The sequence below is a fragment of the Heterocephalus glaber genome, unplaced genomic scaffold, assembly GCF_053883595.1.
Source record: "Heterocephalus glaber isolate CG9 unplaced genomic scaffold, H.glaber_assembly_v1.0 deba00001531, whole genome shotgun sequence".
NCBI lineage: Eukaryota > Metazoa > Chordata > Mammalia > Rodentia > Bathyergidae > Heterocephalus > Heterocephalus glaber.
The window spans coordinates 2,555,170-2,567,195 of record NW_028258329.1 but is presented as its reverse complement, the minus strand read 5'-3'; the positions used below and the strand labels follow the sequence as shown (position 1 = coordinate 2,567,195).

The window sequence follows — 12,026 nt, the reverse complement described above, 5'->3', positions numbered from 1 at the left end:
AGTACTGTTTAGACATTTTTAGATTATCAGGTGATTTTCTGCTCTCTTCTATTGATGAGATTGCTGAGTGTTGTATCTTGGAAATCCTCAGGTGAATGTGTAGAAGGTCTGGTATTCACATCGGGAATATTTTCAGGTGGTAAAATCATGTAGAGATGTGGGCTAATAGAATGAAATAAGGGCTTTAGGAGTTTACTCTTGAAAGAGAAAATGGGATCCTGCCCATCTTGTCTCTCTGTTATTCCAGATGCCTTGATGTGCTCAGTTTCCTTTGATATGTACTTTCACCATGATGTGCTGCTCTGACACAGCCCCAAAGGTAACACAGTCAGCCAACCATGCCTGAACCTCTCAACCCTGACACCAAATAAACCTTCCTGCTTACAAGTCATTTATCTCAGATATTTTGTCACAGTCCAAGGCAAACTTTCCAGGAACCCTTTGCCATTACTACCTTCCTTCTCAATAGGTTTCATGAATTTTAGTCTAGTACACAACAGTGCAGTTATAGTGTTCTTGTTTCTACTTTGCTTCTGAGGTCTCTTTCAGCAGAATAAGTTTATAAATTCTACTCCTGCCCTAGCAGAACAGCAGGAGATTTCAGCATGCTTTCATAGGATACCACTTATCCTAGTGGACACCTGATGTCTAAGCCCTTTTCTTTCCCCCAGCACTTTGCCTCTCAGGAAACTTACTTTGGACCTTGTCTGACCAATCTATTTACACCAAATGTGCACTGCCTCAGAGAGCCTTGGTGAGAAAAACATCAGGATCTGAGAGAGGTGAGGTCTAACAGAGAAGACAGAACTCCCTGAAACAGATTAAGAAACACAAGCAGTACAATATTTACAGATCCCAGAGAGGAGAGAGCAGCACATCTCTTGACAAATGAGGAGGAGAAGATTCGAAGACAATATTATCAACCCATGAGCCATGGGTGACAAGGGAGGTGAGAGTGAGGGGTGTGAGTTGGAACTAGTTTGGGATCAGGACCTCCTGACGTGTTTTCTGAGCCCTTCTCATTGTCTGGTCTGAAGTAAGCAATGGGAATTTCCATGGAGTGACACCGTGCCTGGGAAGTGATGCTGCTTCAGATTTGCACAGTCCCAGTGGGATGTGCGGTCCAGGGGCTGCAGTGAAAGATGTTGTTTGCAGCCGTCCCTTAGGGAATCTGCAACAGGTAGATGTCTGGACCAAACTCCTGGAATAAATGTTGTCAGACAGGTACCTGGAAACTATGTCATGAGGGACTAAGATCTGCTTTTGGACCTGGGGCCTTGGATTTGATTACCAGCAACTTTAAATAAAAGACCACCTTCTGGTTATGACCAAGTTACTTTAGTTTCTAAATGTATGCTAGGCAAGGTAGAATTATAGAAATTAAGTATAACATATGAAATACAGATCATCCTCATTAAACAACCTACCTGTTTAACAACTGTTCAGACTTACAACCTGGCACTTGGACTTATGACTCAAACTTTTTTTTACATAGTTCTGTATATCTTGTTTACAGAGCCACAATATTTTTAGTGTACAGTATACCTTGTTTACATAGTACTCTAACTTTTGCTGATTGAACTGCATGGTACAGTGCAGTAGTTTCTGTTCTGTTATACATTACACTACTGCATATAACAGTTATGCAAATAAAAGCAAAGAATTCAGGTTGGAGTTTCCTTTGCCCATTTCTTTGTTCTGATTATTGTAATGTACATACTATATACAATTCATTTAGTGACCAATTCAATAATGACCTAGTTCCAGAAACATAACTCTGTGTTAAATACAAAGTGTCTGTACAAATTCTAGTATTCTAGGCTCCTATCAAGAAATCAACCAATCACAAATACTGGTGGGGGTGTGGAGAGAAAGGAACCCTTCTCCATTGTTGGTGGGAGTGCAGACTGGTGCAACCACTGTGGAAATCAGCATGGAGATACCTCAAAGAACTAGGCTTAGAGGTCCCATTTGACCCAGCTATCCCCCTGCTGGGTATTTTCTCAAAAGAATTAAAAGAATCATACCACAGCGATATATGTGCACCCATGTTCATAGCGGCACAGTTTGTAATAGCTAAAGCTTGGAAACAGCCCAAATGCCCATCAACTGGAAACTGGATAATGAAGATGTGGTTTTTTTATAAAATGGAGTAGTACTCAGCCATACAGAATGAGAAACTAGTGACATTTATAGCTAAATGGATGCATATTAAGGCCATACTCTTAAGTGAAATAAATAGGACACACAGGGCCGGGGATTTAGCTCAGTGGTTCCGGTGCCTGCTGTGCAAGTGCAAGGACCTGAGTTCGATCCCCAGTACCAAAAAAAAAAAAAAAAGGCACACATGCGTAAATACTGAATAGTTTCTCTAGTGTAAGAAACTGAAAGTTTAAATAAGGATTAAAATGATTAAAATGAAAAATTTATAATTTGAAATTGGAAGAAAAGTTCCAAAGGGGTAGGGCAAATGGAAGGGGAAGGGGAAATTAAAGAAAGGAACGGAAAAATTATGAGAAAAGAAAAAAATGGAAACAAAGTATTTGTAAATAGGGAAGGGAGGACAGTGAATGGGGAAAAAATAAGAACCAAGATCCATCACGTACAGGTACAAGATCCCAGTGATGAAGGTAAACGTATTGTATACCTAAAATGTGCCAATAAAAGAATTTAAGCAAAAAACTTTCTACTATTCTAATAACTCTGTTGCTTGTAATAGCTAGGTGGTAGGTAGGTATTATTGGTCAACTTCTTTGCGGGGGGTTACTGGGGATCGAGCTGAGGACCTTGTAGTTGAGAGGCAAGTGGCGGCACCAATGAGCTAAATCCCCTGCCTGATCAATGTCTTTGAAAGCATACATGTGTTCTTCAGTAGAAACCAGAGACGGGGGATAAGACCCAGTTGTTTTTCATCTGACATTCCCTGAGAAACCTTGTCTACTCCACCAGTGCTAGATAGAGTACATATTTTCAAGTCTCTAAAATAGAGATTCATCTTAAAAATGACAGTCTCAATGTACTATGGACCAGAGTTAGCCATAGTGTGATTGTTCTCAGGACACTTTCTAGGATTTGGGAGGAAAACCTTCCCCTGACCTCTCCCCATGACATCCTCAGCCTCTGCCCTTGCAGAGGGACTGTCACTAGGATGATGAGCTCATTTCATGGGGAGTAATGAATGCAGGGCTTTCTAGGAAACTTCTAATTGGCCCTAAGAGTGATGATACATTGGAAATGACAGACATGATGCATAGCCTGTTTTTATCTCCTTAATTTTCTCTCATCTTACCTTGCTTCCTTTATTATCAGTAGACGTTTCTGATGCATAGTAATCACAACTGAACTGCAGGTTGGTACAAATCCCTGTGGCATCTTGAGCCTTTTCCACCCTTCCAGCCTCCTCCCACTCAGCCCTCGCACAGCTTTGAAGGGAATTGTCTGATAAGTTTCATTTTTTTATTGTTAATGCTTGGGGTGGGAGTTCACATGCATTTTCACATTGATCATATATATCTCAACGTGCTTGGATTTAGTATTCAGTTGTAACACAATTTTTGTTTGTTCCTTTGCATTTTTTATAGACAAGATTATGTTTGGAGCCAATAGATGTTGTTTGGCTTGTTTTCACATGGAAAATCATAAGAAATATGATGCCTTCTATTTCCTTTTCTCTTCTGATAGCTCTGATGGCAGCCTCCAGTACAATGTTGAGTAGAAGTGGCAAGAATGAGCATCTTTCTCTGATTTTCTATGTTCAAAAGTGAGTCTTTTACGTTATGGTATGATGCTACTTGAATTTATCCAGATTCTATTTTAAGGGGAAAATATTCTTTTACACCTAATTAGGCTTTTTTCAATCAAATTCCTGGATTTGCACATATCCAATATTTTATCTGAGTCTTCTGAGATGTTTTTATTTTCCTGTGCACATTACATCTCTTATTTCTATATGTTACAACAAACTTGTACCATGAGTCACATTGCCTTGTTCATAGTTTTTAATACTTTTTTCCTTTTGCTCAGTTTTGCTTAGTAATACTTCTTTGAAGGTTTTCACATTTGTAGTCATTAAAATCTGTAAATTTCATTTCTTGAAATGTGTTTGTCTACTATTGGTATCAAAAAATTACCTCTTATGATTAGTTAAGAAATGTTTTTCTCTTGTGTTTTGTTTCTTTTGGGGTTTTGAGGGGAGCCCACATTTGCAAAGGTGTGGTATTAATTGCTTATGTTTGTCTGCAATTACCAGTCAAATCCTGTTGTCCTTGCAGAACAGTGAATTCTAATCACAGTCACAGGAGCACAGAATAGGACCCTTCTCCATGTGAGCCTTCAGTGCACAGTCAAGCCCTGACCATGACCACATCTGGATTCCTCACCCCGAAGAAGCTGTGAGTCATGAGTGTTAGGGTTTCAGCCACTTGATCATATGGTAATACGTTACACAGTCACAAAACCTGTCAGGAAATCAAATGCATTAACCCACTTGAACCTAGAATGAATCCTGAAATGGAAAGAAGTGATATTTTGACAAAAGCAAGAAAACAGGCAGTTCTATGTTTAGTTAGTATTTCTGTAACACTGTCAATTTCAGTTCATGTAACACGCTCTGGTTAGGTAAGGTGTTCAGATTTTAGGAAGGTGAAAGATACAAAAAACAGCCAGTACCAAGTTGAAGCTTTAGGTAAAGGTACAATTACTTTAAATTAATATTCTTCATGTGACACTGAATCCCACAACTCTCCTCCCCCAACACATTAAAAGGCCTGTGGTCCTCAGGAAGTAAATTGACACATAGTGAGAATCTCAGAGCAGCTTCTGTTACTGCCTACCATTCTGAAGACAGGAGTCTCAGCTTCAGGAGACTCCTTCAAGCTCCTGTAACACCCCTCCTATTTTTTCTATCCCACCATAAGCCCTTTATCAGTCACCTATTTGAATCCCAGCAGCTACTTATTCAAATACACAATCCATTAACTAACCTGGACCCAAAACTCCATTTTTGAATAATGTGTGATAATTATTATGAGTATCCTGCTGATACTTTTTTCAAATTTATGACCTCTGAACAAAAAAGAGTTTTATGCAACTGTCAGGTATCCATTTCTTTATCCAAACACTTGAAAAAATAAACTTCCAAAGAGCATTATTTTAGTTAACAACTCTGGAGGTAGCAGGTCATAGTCAGATGGATCCATTGCTTTTAGGCCAGTGGTGAGGAAGTCCATGCCAAGGGGCATTCAACACTCAAAGCTGCTCATCTCATGACCAGGATGGAAAAATAGGGGAAGATGACCAGGGTCCCAAAGTCCCCTTGAGGTCATTACCCCAGGGAGTAAAACATTGCACCAGCCTCTACCTCTTAGAGTTTCCACTCCCTCCCAATACTGCCAAGCTGGAACCAGGCCTGTAACACGTGGGCTTCTGTGGGACAAACGATGGCACCATGATTGAGAACTGCCAGGAAACACCATGCAAACAGAAACCACCATTCTGGATTCAGCAGAATATTTTTTTACCAGGGTTACCTTCTTAAATTTTCAAAATACAGTTGCACTTTTAAGAATTTCCAAAAGTCTTCAGAGAAGAAAATTCTTTCATTTTATAGTTGCAATCATTTTTTGTGTGTGTGACCATGTTCTGCTGTTGCTTACACACTGGAATTATTCTTTGCTAAGCCCTCGAGTCACAGAATAGTTACTGTCATGGCATCTGGTTAACTACACATAAAAAACCAAATTAATAGCATGGTGCTTTAGTCAAATTCTAAATTAGAAACATGTAGAGATCAATCTTAGACACCAGGCATTTGTCTGTTGAAGGTAATTAGTGATCAAATGTCATGTACCTTGATGGTGAAATCTGACAACAGCAAAACAAATAAATAAAATAACAACATGATCCAATTCCCCCACCTCCAACCCTACATAAGGTGATCTAACAGACAGACATGAACAGAATGAAGACTCTACACATATACTGCATAAAAAAGAATCTCACAGCAAAAAGGCCCACAGCTCATATCCACACAGCTCCATGCTCACCTGACACTTCTTGTTTGGGCAGCACTGGGATTAGTTGGTAAACTCCGTGGACAGCTGACAGGCAGGACTCCTGATTTTATGTTCTGCAATCATGGGGCTTGTTCTCCACATTACATTCATAGCTTCAGTGGGAACAGTGATTTCTGTGGCCTAGCGACCTTAAGTGAGACAGAAACATGGTCTGGATCACTTTTCTCCCTTGGGAGATCAGTGAGAACAGATACTTAGCTCCTTTATTTTAGGCATTTGTAATTTAACAAATTTTTTCACCCCCCCCTTAAATGCTTATCTCTTTCCTTGATAAAGGACAAACAGTCAAAATCCACATAAACACATGGAAATGTTTTCTCTTCACATTATTGTAACTGGAGTTCTTCTAAAATTTTTTATTAGTGCATGCTTGCAGTTTATATTACATTCCTTGTGTGGAGTTGGTATGTGTGCATAACACATCTTAATTCCTTTTTTCCTCCCCGTCTCCCTCTCCTTCTATCACTTGATCTCCTTCCCCTATGAGAAAGTAAGCAATCGTTGCCTCGGTTCCTTTCTCCATTTACATATCAGCGACTACAGTCTGACCTATCATGCGGTGTACTATGAAAATATTTCTTCACCAAAAACTCTGCATACACATGAGGGCCAGGATGGCTTGGCACCTATGGGTCTGAACACAGAGTTACAGTCTACACTGACGTTAATGAGCCCTAAGTGCTCAAGGCCAGGGGAGGACAGGTGATGGACATAAATCATATGGATGTGATGTAACAGAGACAGAGGACATGGTGCTGAGTACCTACTAAGTGACCTGTGACCAGATTTCACAGAGGCTTACCTGACCCCTAGAATTCTCAGTAAAACCTCACTGCAAACACCCTGTGACACCACACCATGAGACGTGAACCCTGTTTCTTGTCCCTACACTTGGCTGCATGGATTATGGTGTCCTACAAGGCACTGATCAAGTGTTTGACACTAAAACTTGTTCCTTATCCAACATTCCTGGTGCTGAATCAATGGGTGCAAGCTCAGCCAACACCTTACATGGTGAATGGTATTAATGCCTTCTTCAGGGTGCACCTGAGGGAAACACCAAAGCTCATTCCAATTTCCAACTACACTTAGAATAGAACAGAGTGACAAATGAGCAGATTGAAATATTGGATAAGACCATGATGCATCTACCTCTGCAGTGACTGTTCTCAAAATGATTTGTATATTTTTCTTTCATGTGATTTCAAATATAAATGGGGAATAAGAAAGAATTTGATATACAGTTGCTGTGGATTGAACAAGTAAATTTGCAAGGGAGCATTTTCAGAGGAGCATTGTAAATATTTTCAAGTGCGGGTCAGGAATTCTAAAGATATGAGGCATAATCAACATATAGAGTGCATATTTAAATTTCAAAATTTTGATACAGTAAGACACATTGCCTTTAACCCTCTTCAGAAACTCCCTCTGACTTCAAGTAAGCTTATCCCATCCACCTTGCCAAGCTGTTAGCTGTTCTGGACGTCCTCTTTAGTGAGTATCTTTAGGAGGTATGATCAAGTAACAGTGCATGCTGTGGCTGAGTGTCATCCAGTGGGCTAGTAAAAACATTACCTTGTGTCCTCGTCAACCTTGTTTTCCAGACCTATAACCAAAGTCTTCTCGCTCTTCCCCAAAGTCAAATGACTATGAAGGGTAATGTTTTGAATCTACTAAGGATATTAAGGCAGCCACAATACTACAACTAAAGAAACTCCCAAGAGGGCTTCCAAAACTGCTTCAGAAAGTGGCAAATACAATGACATAAGTTGGTTTGAAAGAAGAGAGAGTATTCTGAGGGGAATTAATGGCAATGTGTGTTTTACTAAAATGCATTTTTGCAAATTTTTAATACACCTTATTTTTTGATCAGCCCTCGTACAACTTCTTGCAAGTCATTAGAAAACAACATTTTATTTTCTTCAGTGGATTTTTGAAACACAATTCATAAATTGTCTCTGTATATATTTATAGTGTTTCACTTTGGATTTATACTTGAGGTCTGTCTCATAAAATTTCAAAAAATTTGATTCTGGAGATTTATAATATTCATTCATGAAATACTAGTTTATGCATGTGGATGGCCTGCTGTCTGAGTGTCCACGCAGTGAGCCTGTGTTGGACAAGTGAGACATGGAGGAGGGAAATCACCAGAATGAATGAAGAAGCAGCAGCTAAGTGTCACCCAGAGAAAAGAGGTGACACAGTTCTCGGCACCAGCTCGACGGATGCAAGTAGCTAAGCCTTCGTTTTGATATTTGAAAGTTAAACTGATATTCAAGTGGATGCTGAAATGGTATAAAATTATAGGAATTCACTTTAATATATGAATAGTATCTACAGTACTCTACTGATCACTGAAACAGCGAGGTGACTGGGAAGTATAATTGGTCATTTTCTATGGAAATATATATAAGCATGTTTCCTCATTAATAGTCTAAATAAGATGACCTACTGTGATTTATATGTGAAATTAGACTCACAGAAATTTTTGTAAGGCACTACTAAATGCAGAGGTTCTATATTACATGCACAGAATATTTAAAGGCCAAATATTGTCAAATGACAATAAAAATAAACCCTTCCTCTGTATCGCAACATCCCATCACTTCTTGGCCTTTTGGCTAAGATCAATTGTAATATATTGCAACACCCCAATATTTGTTGGAGCCTGGTCTCATTTACCACAATTACACTGCACATAAAAAGGAAACCGACACTCCAGCAATGTACATTAACAGTGACATTTATATTAGACAAAGGCAAGATGATTCAAGAATGCTTTATATATCTGTGTGCCTTGATATCGGATGCATATTAAAATTGTTGCTTCCTCTTGTTGAACGGACATCTGTTTCATTATGTAATGACCTTCCTGCACTTTACTTCTTTTAATTTAAAATACATTTAATCAAACTGCTTGCTTTGGACTCCACATGCATGTCTTATCTTATTCTATCCCTTAACTTTCATTCTATGCATGTCCTCAGAGCTGGAGTGCATTTTCTGCAAAAAATGTGTGTGTGTGTTTTATATATGTTTTGCAAACAGCAAATTTGAGTATTTAGTATTTGAGCCTTGTTGTTTTACCCATTTAGCTACTCTATCTTTTAATTGGAGAATTTAATTCCCAGGCAAGCAAAACTTAAGAGGACATATACCCACCTGAACTCCCATATAGGAAATATGAAAATGAGTTCTTAAAACTAAAAGAAAGAAACATTTATGAATAAGAACAAAACATTGGAAGGTATAAAACTCACTGGAAAGAGTTCTACTGCTGGAATTAATGGTGCTTAACCATCCACATCATTAATATAAAGATTTTCAAAACAGCTAAACAAATATCTGCATTAATATGATAATATATAGACAATATATTGAAGATGTGAAATTGAACACGGAATATTCAAAATGTGGGGAAAATGGAATGCAAGTATACATCTTTGTATCTCTATTTATTTTTGTTTATTTTCTTAACTTTATGATCATGTGAAGTTGCTATTATTTCAAAATAGCTTCTTATAATCCAAAGTCTGAAAGCCTCATCTTAAACCCCAAACCACAATCTATTACAGATAAACCATAAATAATTGAGTAAATCACAACAGCAAAGGAGACTGTTAAGAGGTTGCAAGAGGTAAAAGGAACAACAGTGATACTAGAAAACAAGTTACAAAATAGCTATAACAAGTTCCCCCAGAATAATGACCCTAAAATGTGTAGCACGTGTTACAGTTTGGATCTGGGTTGTCATCCAGAAGTCTCTGTGAAATGCTTGCTTCTCAGCCTGTGGCACTGCTAAGACGTGCTGGAAGTCATAAGAGGCCGAGCCTGGTGGGAGGTTTGAGTCCCTGTGCGTGCCCCTCAAAGGAGATGGTATAACCTCACTGTCTTCTTTCTTTTTCATGCCTGAACCATTAGCTGAGTGCCATTGCACTGCCACATTCTCCCGTGATGAAGGGCCACCACCAGTTCAGAGGGATGGGACCATCAGCATGGACTGAAACCTCCAACCATTAGCCAAGTTAAGGCTTTCCTCCTGTGAACTGATTGCTTCTGGTACTTGGTTACAGTAACAGAAAATTAACACAGTAACACAGACCTTAATATTAATGTCAAATATAAAGTACTGTGCATCATTGCATGTGCTCTACTAAATGGCAGCATAGGAGGTGTGTTTACAGCAGCATCACCACAAACATAGGAGAAATGTTTTGCACCATGATATTTTTGAAAATTTTCATTTTATTGGTATATTTTAGGTATACAATATAATGACATTCATCATTGGAAATTTGCAACTTTACATCATCTCTCTTGGTTCTTATTTTACCCCCTTCCCCTGCCCTCTCTTCAACCCCTCCATCCCTCCCTATTTACAAAGACTTTGTTTCCATTTTTTCATTTTCGCATATTAATTCCATTCCCTCTTTCTTTTCCCATACCCCTCCCACTTCCCCTTCCCCTTTGCCCCTTTTCTTCCTACTTCACATTATCTATTATGCCTTTTAGTCCTTATTTACACTTACAGTTTCTCACACTACAGAAATAATTCGGTATTTACAGGTGTGTCTATTTCTTTCACTTAAGACTATTGTTTCAATCTGCATCCATTTAGCTATAAATGTCTCTAGTTTCTCATTTTATATGGTTGAGTAGTACTTCCTTTTTTTTTTTTAAACCCACATTTTCTTTACCCAGTCTCCAGTTGATGGGCAATTGGGCTGCTTCTAAGTTTTAGCTATTGCAAATTGTGCTGCTATGAACATGGGTGCACATATATCACTGTGGTATGATATTTTGGGGAAGATACCCAGCAGGAAAATAGCTGGGTCAAATGGGACTTGAAGTCCTAGTTCTTTGAGGTATCTCCATACTGACTTCCAGAGTGGTTGCACCAGTCTACACTCCCACCATCAGTGGAGCAGGGTTCCTCTTTCCCCACAGCCCCGCCAGCATTTATTATTGGTTGATTTCATGATAGCAGCCTTTTTTTCTGGGGTGAGGTGGAATCTCAGTGCTATTTTCATTTACATCTCTCAAATGACCAGTGATGTTGAACATTTTTTCATATGTTTACTTGCTGCTTTTACTTCTTTGTCTGAGAAATGTCTGTTCATTTCAGATGCCCATTTTTGGATTGGGTCTTTAAATTTGGAAGGTCTGATTTTTTTTTAAGTTCTTTATAGGTTCGAGATAGTAGACTTTTTTCTGAGGAATAGCAGGTGAAAATTTTTTCCCACATTGTACGTTGTCACTTCCCACTGCTGGTGGTTTCTCTTGCTGTGCAGAAGCTTTTAACAAGAAGAGATCCCACTTGTTGATTGTTCATGCCAGTTCATGGGCAACTGAGGTTTTGTTCAAAAAATCTTTTCCTACACCAATATCTTCAAGAGTTCTACCTAACCTCTCTTCCAGCTGGTTTATTGTTTCTCTTTTAATATTTAAATCTTTAATCCATTTCAATTTTAGTTTAGTGCATGGTGAGAGATATCGGTCTAGTTTTAATTTTTGGCAAATTGAAACCCAATTTTTCCAACACCATTTATTAAAGAGGCTATTTTTCCTCCTGTGAGGATGTTTGGCTCCTTTGTCAAAGATGAGGTGGATGAGTGTCTCTGGAGTTGTTTCTGCATCTTCTAATCTGTTCCACTGGTCCTCACGTCTGTTTCTTTGCCAGTACCATGTTGGTTTTATCACAGTACCTTTGTATTATAGCTTCAAGTTGGGGGTTATGATACCCCCTGACATATCTCTGTTACCTAGAGTTGCTTTTGCTATTCTACATCTCTTCTTGTTCCAAACGAATTTTTGGATTGTTTTCTCAAGGTCCATGAAGTATGCTGCTGGGATCTCAATTGGAATTGCATTAAATCTATATAGCAGTTTTGGAAGTATGGCCATTTTCACTACATTAATCCTTCCTACCCAGGAGCAGGAGATGTCTGT

The 12,026-nt window shown here is 38.8% G+C and overlaps 1 protein-coding gene across 6 annotated transcripts in view; it reads left to right on the top strand.

Moving 5' to 3' along the window:
* Window positions 1–12,026, top strand: part of LOC110350707 (uncharacterized) — a 108,260-nt gene that overhangs the window by 34,681 nt on the left and 61,553 nt on the right. For 3 of the 6 annotated variants that reach the window (XM_087188253.1, XM_087188251.1, XM_087188255.1), the window contains 2 exons: window positions 248–3,760; window positions 4,272–4,391. The gene's annotated coding sequence lies outside the window, so the exon portion shown is untranslated. The remainder of the gene's footprint in view (window positions 1–247; window positions 3,761–4,271; window positions 4,392–12,026) is intronic. The other 3 variants (XM_087188252.1, XM_087188256.1, XM_087188254.1) reach the window with 2 other exon arrangements.